This window comes from Solanum stenotomum, chromosome 10, assembly GCF_019186545.1.
Source record: "Solanum stenotomum isolate F172 chromosome 10, ASM1918654v1, whole genome shotgun sequence".
NCBI lineage: Eukaryota > Viridiplantae > Streptophyta > Magnoliopsida > Solanales > Solanaceae > Solanum > Solanum stenotomum.
In genome coordinates this window covers 36,898,216-36,911,270 of record NC_064291.1, presented here as the reverse complement: position 1 = coordinate 36,911,270, position 13,055 = coordinate 36,898,216, and the positions used below count along the sequence as shown (strand labels likewise).

Below are 13,055 nucleotides of genomic sequence, written 5' to 3'. Positions count from 1 at the left end.
CTCTAGCCCGTTAGGGTTGGGTTGGGTTGAGCCAACCCATTTTGACAGCTCTACTTGGTATCAACATGTGAGCTTTATTGTAATTAAAATGAAAATAATGGTCTTTTTGACATTTTGCCCTCTATCTTTCATCATCTACAATAGTGTTTCTTTTCCACGTGTCTTCATCTAGAATCGTGCTCTTCTCCATGTGTTTTTATCCAAAGACTCAACAAATATTTCTTTGAACTTAAAGCTAAATTCTTTTTTTTAATCTCTTCTTCTTCTAGCTTCTTCTACTTTCTCAGGTTTGCTCTTCTCAACTCTGTCTTTTGTAGTTTCATTCTAATTTTGCACATATTACTACCTTATTACGTGTAATAATCTGTCATCTAAATGGTAGATGTTAACTTTTTTAGATTGAGTTTAATTGTTAGTGTTGAAGAACATGATTTGAGTGTTCAAGCTTGTTGAAATCATGATAAATTAGTACATATTCTGTTAGCTAAGTAGTTAGTTATTCTTGTTGTTAATTTCATTCAAGTAGTTAGTTATTTTCATGTGTATAAATAGTGACCTGTAGCTAAACGATAATTAGTTTTTACAATTCACAAATTCAGTTTTGTCTTCTTCTTTATTCTCTGGAAGTTTCCATTCACAAAGATCAAAGCTCCATACAATGGAGTTCTTAATTGTGTAAATCATATTTCTACATGGTATCAGAGCGAGGGATCTTCATTCCACACTGATTCACTTCGCAATTCATTAATTCGATTTCGAGTTTTGAATCGCACTTCGCGATTTTGTATCTTGAGATCTCACTCGCAATTCGCGATTTCATATTTTGTAATCTCATTCTCCTTTTCCTTCATCAATGACACCTACTAAAGAAGATCAGTTGCCTGCTCAATTGCCTGCTGTAGCTCAGGATTCAAGCAATGCTATGTACATGCATCCATTGGAAAGTGTTGGATCTTCAATTACTCCGATCGTTTTCGATGGAACTGGGTACCAATTATGAAGACGTGGTATTCTTCGAGCTCTTTCGGTGAAAAACAAAACGGGCTTCATCAATGGTAAAGTTCCAAAGCCAGACTTCACCTCACCTACGTTTGCCTAGTGGAAACGATGCGACGACATGGTAACCTCTTGGCTTTTGAACTCTATATCCAAGGATATAGCTGATAGCCTGCAATATGTGAACAATGCTAAGGAATTGTAGGATGAACTGGAGGATAGGTATGACCAGGCCAACGGTGCTAAGCTGTATCAAATTCAACAGGAAATCAATAACCTCACCCAGGGAAACCTTGATGTCACTGGGTACTACATTTACGTCAAGAGGCTGTGGGAAGAACTCAATACATTGGATACAACAACACAATGTACATGTTTGTGTAAATGTGGAGGGAAGACTAAACTACACAAGGCAGAGCAGGATCGACGCCTTATTCAATTCTTAATGGGCTTGAATAAAGTCTACACAATTGTCAAGGGCAACATTTTGATGATGAATCCCCTTCCCACTATGGCTTAAGCCTTTTCCATCTTGGTTCAGGAGGATAAACAACATGAAGTCAAACCTTCTCATCGTGCTCATTTGGACTCCACTTCATTGGCTGTAACAACAAGAAATAGCTCAAACTTCAGGCACTCAAATGCAGGAAACAATAACAATGATTTTAGAACAAATTATGTCCAACAGGGAGGAGAAGGTAAGAGTGTGTACAAGCTAAATGTCACCAACAATTCATCTTCTGAATACTTCACATGTTTATCCAGTCACTCAGGTAACACATCAGGAAAAACATTCCCTCCAAATCACAGTAAGGCGCATCTATTTTGCAACTACTGTAAGAAGTCAGGGCATACTGAGGAAAAGTGTTATAGGTTACATGGCTTTCCTCAGGATTTCAAGTTTTCCAAGAACAGACATTCAGGAGGATCAACAACAAATGTACTTGGAGATACTAGAGGGTTGTCAGGAGATAATTGTAAGAATGGGAATTCGAAAGGATCAGATAATCACAGGGAATTTGAAGACAATCTCATCAATGCACATGGAGCGGTGAACCTTGCAGGTATCTTAGCTTGTCATTCCTCTATTACTAAGGTTGGTAATTTGTCAGGTAAATGTGTTACTTTGTCTACTGATTCATAGATAATAGATTCAGGAGCCACCAATCACATGACCTATAATAAAACTTTACTCACCAAAATCAGACCCTTACCTTACCCCTTTTTAATCACTCTACCAAATGTATATAAAATTAAGGTGACAGAAATTGGTGATGCTTACTTGAGTCCAACATTAACCCTGTATAAAGTATTGATTGTGCCTAGTTTCAAGTTCAACTTAATTTCTGTCCATTGTTTGACTTGTCAACTCAAAAGGATTGTTAGTTTCAACAGTTCTTCATGTCTTATGCAGGGCCCTTCACTGAAGAGCCCTCTGGAGATTGGTAGGGTAAGAAATGGTCTGTACTTCACATGCCCAAGATGTCTTGCCTACAACACCAATACTCTACCTGGCTCTGCATTTTATTTTCCAGTTTCTTCTTCTAGTCCTACTTTACTTTCTGAAGTGAATAACCAAACTCATTCATCTTGTACTTTATTTGTAAAATCCACTCATGAATGTAATAAAATAGTTGGTAGTAGTTGTTTGATTTCTGTTAATAATTCTTGTTTTACTGATTCTCATATATCATGCACATCTCATGAAAGTGTGGACCATTTATGGCATACAAGGTTAGGCCATGTGCCTTTTGGAAAAATGAAAGGAATTCCCACAATATCTTTTTCCTTTTCCCCAAAACAACCTTTTATCTGCACTGTTTTCCCTATGGCAAGGCAGACAAGACTTCCCTTTCCTTCCAAAACAACATCACAATCCACCAAAATTTTGACCTATTTCACATTGACCTATGGGGACCATATCACACACCAACATTTGAAAATCAAAAATATTTCCTAACTATGGTTGATGATTTCAGTAGGTCAACCTGGACTCAATTACTTAGCTGCAAAAGTAATGCACTTCATACTATTAAAGCCCTAATATGCCTAATAGAAAATCAGTTCAATACAACAGTCAAGGCCATTAGAACTGACAATGGACTGGAATTCACCAATAAGGAAACATCTGATTTCCTCCAAAATAGAGATATTATTCATCAAAAACTTGTCCATATACACCCCAACAAAATTGTATAGTGGAAAGAAAACATAAGTATTTGCTTGAGACTGCTAGGGCCTTGTTGTATCAATCAAAACTTCTAATGCAGTACTGGGGGAATGTGTCTTAACTGCAACTTATCTGATCAACAGGCTTCCTTCCACAGCCTTGAAAAACAAAACACCTTTTGAAATTTTATATCACAAACAACCTTTTTATTCACACCTCAGGTTCTTTGGATGTCTATGCTTCCCAACCACATTAAAAGGGCACAAAGATAAATTTGAACCAAGATCCACTCTTCATATATTTGTTGTATATCCTTTCAACACAAAAGGTTACATGGCCCTGAACTTGGAAACCAAAAGAATACATACTTCTAGAGATGTTGTGTTCTATGAGAATGTTTTTCCTTTTGCTACTGTTTTTCCTGATTCTAGTTTTACTTCTTCCTTGAAAAGGCTAACTAATTCTAAGATGTTGAACTCTTCAAGCAATACTTCTAATGATTACATGATGGATAGTAGTGTTGCCAAATAAGTCACTTGTCTTAATGATCCTGTTATCCCACACCCTATGATGGATACAAACATCACTGATCATGATATACAAACCAGACCAATCACAACCTCACCTGACCACAATGAAAATGTTCCAAATGTAACTAACAATGAACCAGTACTTAGAAGATCAACCATAACACACAATATTCCAAGTTATATAAAAGAATACACTTGTACATTACCATTTTTACACAATTCTTCAGCTTCAAACCTTTTTCCTTCTAATATTGATACTCATCATGTTTCCTTAACCTCATTTTGTCCTAATAGTCAGCAACTAATGAAACATATTTCTCATATTATTGAGCCATTTTTTTATGAGGAGGCATCCTTGGATCCTGCATGGCAAACAATCATGAATTTGGAATTTGAGGCTTTATCTGCTAATAATACTTGGATTTAGTACCTTTACCTGTAGGAAAGAAAGCAATTGGTTGCAAGTGGGTGTATAAAATAAAGCACAAGCCTGATGGATCAGTAGAGAGGTTCAAAGCCAGACTTGTTGTCAAGGGCTACACACAACAAGCTGGCATTGATTACAATGAAACCTTCTCCCATGTGGTGAAAATGACTATTGTAAGAACATTGGTTGGACTGGCTGTTAAAAAATGATGGAGTTTATATCAGTTAGATGTCAACAATGCCTTCCTCCATGGTGGTCTCCATAAGGAAGTATACATGACACTTCCACAAGGCCTACTTGTTGATGATAACAGAATGGTGTGCAAGTTGAGAAAGTCCCTCTATGGACTGAAGCAGGCAAGCAGGCAGTGGTATGAAAAACTGGCTTCAACTCTTTACTCTAGGGGATATTCACATTCTATTTGTGATTACTCTCTTTTCCATAGAAAATTAGGCATGTCCACAGTCTTTGTAGCAGTATATGTGGATGATATCATCCTGACAGGAACAGACTTAGCAGCGATTGAGTCTTTGAAGGCCCATTTTCATGCCTAGTTCAAGATTAAGGACCTGGGGAAACTTCATTATTTTCTAGGCTTGGAAATTTTGTACAAAGATGATGGTGTGTTGATTTCTCAGAAGAAGTTTGCTGCAGATTTGATCAATGAATTTGATTGTTTGGATTGCAATACAACAACATCACCACTTGATCCATTTGTGAAGTTGAGCTCCAATAAGGGATCACTTCTCTCTGACCCAACTTACTATAGAAAATTGGTGGGGAAACTAAATTTCCTCACGAATACAAGACTGGATATTACATACAGTGTTCAACATCTTAGCAAATTTTTACAAGCACCAAGGGAACCACATCTCAAAGCAGCATTTTATGTATTGAGATAGTTGAAAAATAATCTAGCCCAAGGAACTTTTGTGACTAAAAACACAAATTGCACTGTCACTGCCTATTGTGACTTAGACTGGGCAGCATGTTTTGATTCTAGAAAGTCAGTGAATGGGTACATAATGTTCTTGGGAGACAGTCCCATTGGTTGGAAATCAAAGAAACAAACAACTGTGTCATTATCCTCAGCAGAAGCAGAATATAGAGCAGTGAGGAAAGTAGTTGGAGAATTAGTTTGGCTAGAAAGATTGTTGGAAGAACTAACTGAGCCTTGCAGCCTACCTATATCAGTCTTTTGTGATAGCCAAACAACAATTCATATTGTGAAAAATCTAGTGTTCCATGAGCGCACCAAACACATAGAAGTTGATTGCCATTTTGTTCGAACTAAACTGCAGGAAGGTCTCATTGTCCTCCATCATGTCCCTACTACAGAACAATTGGCAGATATCTTGAGCAAAGCTTTGAATGGACCTAGTCACTTTAACATTTTGCGCAAGTTGTCGGTGACTACCTTCCCATCAACTTGAGGGGGGGGGGTGTTGAAATCATGATAAATTAGTACATATTCTGTTAGCTAAGTAGTTAGTTATTCTTGTTGTTAATTTCATTCAAGTAGTTAGTTAGTTACATGTGTATAAATAGTGACCTGTAGCTAAACAATAATTAGTTTTTGCAATTCACAAATTCAGTTTCGTCTTCTTCTTCATTCTCTGGAAGTTTCCATTCACAAAGCTCGAAGCTCCATACAATGGAGTTCTTAATTGTGTAAATCACAATTCTACAAAGCTCAGATCCATGCTTAAATTGAGTGAAATTAAGATTCCTCTATTTATGTCTATTTGTGAAGATGAACAATACACGCTGTTTCTTCTACCTCTCCAATGTCGTTGCCTTGCTTTAAATTTATTTATAGTTGCATGTGTATAGTTTTTCTTTCATTCCAGTCTACATCTCACTAATAATTAATTTGATGTTTCATTTAATTTGATTTGTAGGAATCAGGAACAGATTACTTTTGTTGCATCCGCAAGCTGATTTTGCGGGTCAAAAAATACCTATCTTATATCGAAACTTCAATTTTTAGCAAGGTAACAACTGAATTGATTCTTCTCATACATGTTCTTCTTATTCTTTTGTTATTTTAGTCTTTTTTTTTTGGTTTTGAATTGGTACGTAGTTCTCAATTGTAGGTTGTTCGACTGTAAGTATGATTAATTGCAATTTTTTAGATCTTCACTTTCTTTTATGACTTTTAATTCGAGTGAACTCTCTGACTAATTTGTTAATGGGGGCAATCAATGTTTGGATTTTCAGACCATGTATTAATTCATAATGGCTAATACCAAGCCTTTTTACGCCTAAATTTTTGAATTTGTGCATATAATGAGTGTGAGAAACTCTACAGCTATGTTAAGTTAATGGAGGTATGAGATGCATCTTACTTTGAAATCTCATGAAGTAGGATATGAAGTCAAGAGACTAGGACTAATATAATAATGAGTTGGTGTGAGTAAAGAAATTATCCTTGTTTGATTAGCACAGTAATGTCATATCTACCATTTGAAAGGAAGGGAACGACTTGAAATGATGAATATGCAACTCATGTATTTCCTTAATTGCCAACTCTAACCCTTTCTCTTTTCTTATACTGATGAAATAGTAGTCATGTTAGGCAATACTCTCATTATCCACTACTTTATAACCTTTTTTGAAAAAAATAAAGAAGTTATAAAAATGATTTAGCTAGCTAACAATGCTATTTCTGCTACTTTAATGCCAGATTGTGAGGGTTTTAGCCAAACAAAACTTGAAAAGAAAGAGAATAAGAGAATAAATTGTTGATGCTACTACTTCCTTTCTAGACTGCGTAAGAGCTTTAGTCAAACTAACGAGAAAAAGAGAATCTAATCGACATGTTAGCAACAATCATCTCCTAATCATGTAAATTAGAATCTATATTTTTAAGTTAGTATTTTCCTCACAAGTTTCGACTTGATCAAATGCATCTACTTGTTGTCCATGTCAAATTGAAGTACTCAAAGTACATTCTTTATGTTTTGCTACCATTTTTGTTTGTGTTAAGTGCTATGTTTCTATGTCATTTTTTTATTTGTAGCAAATGGTATGAGAAACTTTTATGCGTTATTCTTTTTGCCCCTTGAAGGATAGTTAAGTGTTTCAACAAGGAATTGTCTAGCGAACAGAAATGACGATGTTGATCATAAGCATCACTTTAAGTTTGTAAGCATTTCATTTGTTTGATTTCTAGAGATATACAAGTTCAATGTTGTTGCCACCATTTTCTATTTCTGAACTCCCTTCAGGAGAACAGAAACTCAAAATCCTACAAAAGGAGAATGAATAAGGAAATACCTTGTGGACACCCAACTGAAGATTGCCACAACTAGCTTAATGCATCAATAGTGGATCAAATTTCAAATTTAATTTAACTTGCTGGCAACCAGGATGAAACTACATTTGATTCTGCTTGTTCGATATGATAGATTAGTGTGTTTTCCTCACAAGATCCACTTTGTAGTGAACGACTCAGTATGATGGACATAAGGAGCTTTAGCATTGTCAGATGTTCTTGGAGTGGCATTTTTCAATTCAATATATGCTTTAGAGAAGAATACAAACTGATATATACTCCAAATAGAGGGCAAGAGGTGGGCTTAGATTGAAATTTTGATTTAGAGAATTACAGGAGCTGGACTTCACTTCTATTGGAAAGGTATCATGCCGGTTGGATCATCAATCGAAGCAAAAGTTGATATATTTTGATATTTCTATTATTCTTGTAATTCAAAGCATCATCCTCTTTGTACATATCATTTAGGTGTTTTTTAATTACTTTAGGAAGGATGAATTCTTGAATTGCAATTAGCAATATTTGTAGTTGTATGCGAGTCAATCTTATCTGGGGTGAAGAGTTATTATTGTAGGGGGCTGTGTTTGCAATGCAAATAGCATAATTGCTTACGTAGTGCAATCACAAATGTAATGTTTAAAATTTAAATATCATATGTGTTTATATTATCGACTTTTTATCCATTCTCGCCTTACCAATATCAGTGAAATATATGTTGGACTTGTACGCGCACAGGCAACCACGTCTAGTGCATTTAGAAAAGATTGAAATGTAAAATTCTATGATTTATTGTGAACCTACTAAACTACATACAAAATCACACAAGTATTTCTCCTATCACTTACTTTATGGTAAAACTTGTCACTTGCTTGCAGAGGTAGAGCACAAGACCTATTAGGTAATCAAGAAATTATCTTGAGCTCCCAAGTTAGCCGAAGCGAAATACCAGTTTCACAAGCTTAAAAAATTTAGGCTACAAGTCAGAAGAGTTATCAATAGTTAAATCATTTATCCCACTTGAAAAATATTGATCATATAATTTTGAGGGCGTGTAGGACACTCTTTGATAATGTGATCTTGTTTTTTTATAATAATTACGAAACTTCTTGCCACAATTGCTAGTAATACGATCATGTTCCTTCTAATTGTATCATCCAGTTTTATTCACACTCTTGCCCATTCCTTTACCTTGAACAACAAATGCAATTGTAATATCATTTTCTTACTTGAAAGCATTTTATGTGACAACACAATATCTTTGATGAGTCCTAGATTTGGACTCATTTGGGGATTTGTTTATACAGATTTAGTGTCCTCAAATGCTTAATTTGTGCCATAAACTGATGTTAAATCCTTGATTTTTAGGTACATGGATTGAGGAACAAAGCAAGGACACTAACATGCAAAAAGAAACAAAACAAGCTGAAGAAATAAAAAAGGGCGAGCCTGAGGATCACCAAGAGCACTTGGCGTGTCGCCGAGTAGTTCACCAGACCGCCTAAAGTTCAAGTGTGCCAAGCCCTGAAGGAAGAAATCAAGTCGGTGATGAAAAGGAGCAGTCGACGAATCGCCGAGTAGATCCGCGATGAAAAGATAGATCGCCCCCAAGTTACAAACCTCGAGGATGCTGAATGCCAAGGCAAAAATTCGATGGAAGAGGTCAAAGGGTGGCTCGCCGAGTGGTTCGGCGAGCCCGATTTACTTCGCCAAATGTCTCTTCGTGGCTTATTTTCGGCGACTATAAGTTAGATTTTGAACATTAATTTAGTATTGAATTTTTAATCCATTTTAGTGTAGAACAGTTTTCTCTGAAGTTTCTAAGTAGGCTTGAAGGTTTTGAGACTCAATTGGGAGATTTTTGCAAGTGGGTTTCGAATTTTCTGCACATTGGAACATTGTAAAGCTCTAATTACTCTTACCCAGTTGATGGTTAATCAATTTGGTAATGGTTTTTATCTTTTTATGAAGTTTGGCTTAAACCCCAATTCTTGGGGTGTGATCATGTGATTATGGGTATTGTTAATTACTAGTGTTGACACCCAATTTTGATCGACCTCTAACCCCTTTTGAGAATGATATTCGATTAAATACGTATTTTTTAAAACATATTCGAGTTTAAGATTTTAATCAATTTTGTCTTAAAATCATATATTTTAGTATGCATGATTTTAAAAATTATTGTAATTATTATCAAATTATTTTTATCGATAGTTAAACTTGAAATAATTACTTTACTTAAATATTTTAAAATCTTAGATGTGTTTAATTATATGAAAATATTTTAATATGTGTAGTATTTTATTAATTGAATAGCATTTCCTTAAGTTTCCTCCAAATCATTTAATTTTTAGCTCATTCTGATCTAATTCCTTTCAATTCTAGCCTTTTCCTTATCTAATTGATTGCAATTCTAGCCAGCTTAATCCAATTTCATTTTTTTCAAGGGAAAAGGGACGGATTTACCCCCGAACTTTAATAAATGGTATGTATATGCCCTCCGTTATACTTTGCGTCCACATAAACCCCTGCCGTCCAATTATAGGTACACATATACCCCTCTCACTAACGGACCTCTAATTTCTTACACGTGTCTTAATCTTATTGAACTACCCGTTTGACCCTTTTTTTTTAACCCATAACCCAACTATCCACCCCATAACCCAATACCCACCCAATTTCCTCTAAAAGAATCCTAATTAAAACACCCAAATTAACACACCAAAATTCGTCCCTTTTCCCTAGTCGGGGGTCCCCACGTATCTCACACACCAAAACCCCATACTCATCCTCTTTCTTACTAGCAACTTCAAGAGATTTACGCATTTCCTTGATCGGACCATTATCAACAAGTGTATCTGAGCTGGAAGCAGAACATATCTTCCACAAACGATGAGCATTTGCATATTTGGGGGAAATGGAAACCCTAGAAAAAAGTGCAAGTGGCCGATGAGTGAAAGAAGGAAACAGAGCTGAAATGCATTTGGCCATCGGTGAATAAACCAAGTCCATGGGTAGAAAGGAAGAGAAATTAGGGTTAGAAAAAAGGAAATTCGAAATTGGGATGATTGAATTTGTAGAATGAAGAATTTTTAGGGTTTAGTTGTTTGAGGAATGGTGAAGATGAGAGCTATCACTGTCGAGCTTCTTTAGCCTCTATTAGGTAGAGTTGCATGTATTTTTTTATGGTGGATGGATTTGATGGTTTTCTTGATTAACAAACTTTTATTGTAGGGAAATAATAAAATTATACATAGCCTTATAATAGGTTATGGATTGGAGGACCTCCGACTAGGGAAAAGGGACGGATTTTGGTGTTTTAATTAGGATCCTTTTAGAGGAAATTGGGTGGGTATTGGGTTATGGGGCGGATAGTTGGGTTATGGGTTTAAAAAAGGGTCAAACGGATAGTTCAATAAGATTAAGACACGTGTAAGAAATTAGGGGCCCGTTAGTGAGAGGGGCATATGTGTACCTATAATTGGACGGCAGGGGCTTATGTGGACGCAAAGTATAACGGAGGGCATATACATACCATTTATTAAAGTTCGGGGGTAAATCCGTCCCTTTTCCCTTTTTTCAATTATAGCCAATCTGATTTCAATCATAAAGACCCTATCTTTAATCCTAACCGTCGATCTCTTTTACTTAGATCTCATCCCTCCATCCTTTTGAAATCAACAAGCTGTTCTTTCCTTTTTTTTTTTAATTAAAAGAAGACCCAAAATCCTAAGTTCATTCTCTTCCTCTCTTCTCTCTCTAGCCACCGCCGCCCTTCTCTCCTTGCTTTCTTCACTTTCTCCAGCGAGATGGAACAATGAGCACCAGCGAGAACAACCAGCAGTCAGCGCTGCTCCATCGCCCTTCCTCTTCTCCAACAGCGAGCAGCCGAGAATAACAACTCCAGTCGGCGAGCAACAACAACCAGCAATGAGAGCAGCCTCCCACCGACGAACCCCATCAACAGTAGCAGCAGCATCGAGCTCCGACAAAAACTTCTCCAGTCAGCAGCCGACGAAAGCTCATCAACCAAGTGACTCAGGTGAAAGCTCCAAGTCGTTCGCTTTCCTCTTCTCTCCAATGAGTGGTATCAAAAACAACAACAATAACAAGAAGCTTTGAACATTCTCAACCTGCAAAACTCCAGTCAGCGTACTCCGGCGAAGTCAAGGTTGGGTTGACTCTAAAATTAAAGGGTTGATATGGTCAATGACGGATCTTCTCAGATCCGTCCTGGTTCGTTCTCCTGATTCGATTATATGATTACTTAATTTGATTATGAAATATATGATCTTGCATGTTTGTGTTATTATGAAAAATCATGAATGCTTAAGCAATTCATCTCAAGCATGAATCGAGTTCTTTGTGATTTTCTGATGGTTTAAGATGTTTAAGTTGCTCATGTTATTATAAATTTAGTGTGAATTTGACTTGTTCTAAAATTCTCTATTAGAATTTCAATGATCCCTGGAATATTTCTTTTGTATTCAAGATTGGTTGTTCTTAAGTTAATCGGTTAGGATTTGATGATGAAATTTTCTCCTTAATTAATATAATTAGTGTTAAAACGAAGTGACTGTTGACTTATTTGATTATGTAAGATTAGCCTGTAATTTGCTTGCTTGATTTTTGCATAATATTTTGATTATTTGATGCTAAAGTGAATTCAGACAAATTTGGTGGCTCTTGGTAAGGTAAATTTGCTTATTATTTATTTATCATTGGTAATTGATTGTAATAGCCTTAATTTGAGTTGAATGGATTCTTACTTGTTTTATTTTAATTAAGTTATTTGAATGGAGATAAATATAATATGACTGATTTGGTTCTTCTTTAAATAAGGGAAAATGATATTTGATTGGTTCCTAAAATATACCCTTTCCTTGTAAACCATGCCCCTCTTCCTCTATAAATAATCAGACCTCTCCTCTCAGTAGGATCACGCTTACACACTTTAACAATAGTAAAAAAATACTCTCTGTTCTCTAAAAATAATTTTCGGTGAATTCTAAGGAGTACTTATTCACTTTGTTTTGCTGTGTACGGGTCTATGTGAATTAAGTTCGTCTGCATTGCTGATAACTATATTCTGCATAATCGGTTAGTTCTACTTCACTAGTTTATTTTCATCTTTGCATATGTTATTTTGAATATTGTGTATGAATAAATAAAAGAGAGGCATTCGGGTTAGTTCTCTTCACCTCTCTCTTCTATGTGATATATTTTGTGTGGTTTGTTTAAATAGTTGGGTCTACATGTATGTGAATAATACTTTATTATGCATATTTTCCTTTTACATGTATCTGGTCGTATGTCTCTTTTGCTTTATCAGTATCTTGATTTTAAAGTTCAAGCTATGGAGAGTCGCCATGGGAGGGAAACAATAGATGAGTGAATTTTATTTAATTTATGTTTTGAATATTGTTTAATCTCTTTTATTGTTTTGTAATAATTTGTAAACTCTAATTCCATAGATATATATGAATTATTTGGGGATCGTCTAAAGGGGGAGGGATTTATGTGCTAATTGCTTTACTTATGTTGAGTCTACTTGTGTTGTGATAATAACTAGCCCTTAAAACTGTTTTAATATGTTAGATTAAAAAATATTTTTATCAAATGCTAAATAACTAATGGAATAAATGTGCTACTTGCTTT

General features: G+C 35.6%; 1 long non-coding RNA gene across 1 annotated transcript; it reads left to right on the top strand.

The window, feature by feature from the left end:
* Window positions 1-246: 246 nt before the first annotated feature.
* LOC125841142 (uncharacterized) lies at window positions 247-7,932 on the top strand. The gene is made up of 3 exons (XR_007443778.1): window positions 247-287; window positions 6,025-6,117; window positions 7,146-7,932. It is a non-coding gene; the product is annotated as an uncharacterized LOC125841142 (long non-coding RNA).
* The last annotated feature ends 5,123 nt before the right edge of the window (window positions 7,933-13,055 follow it).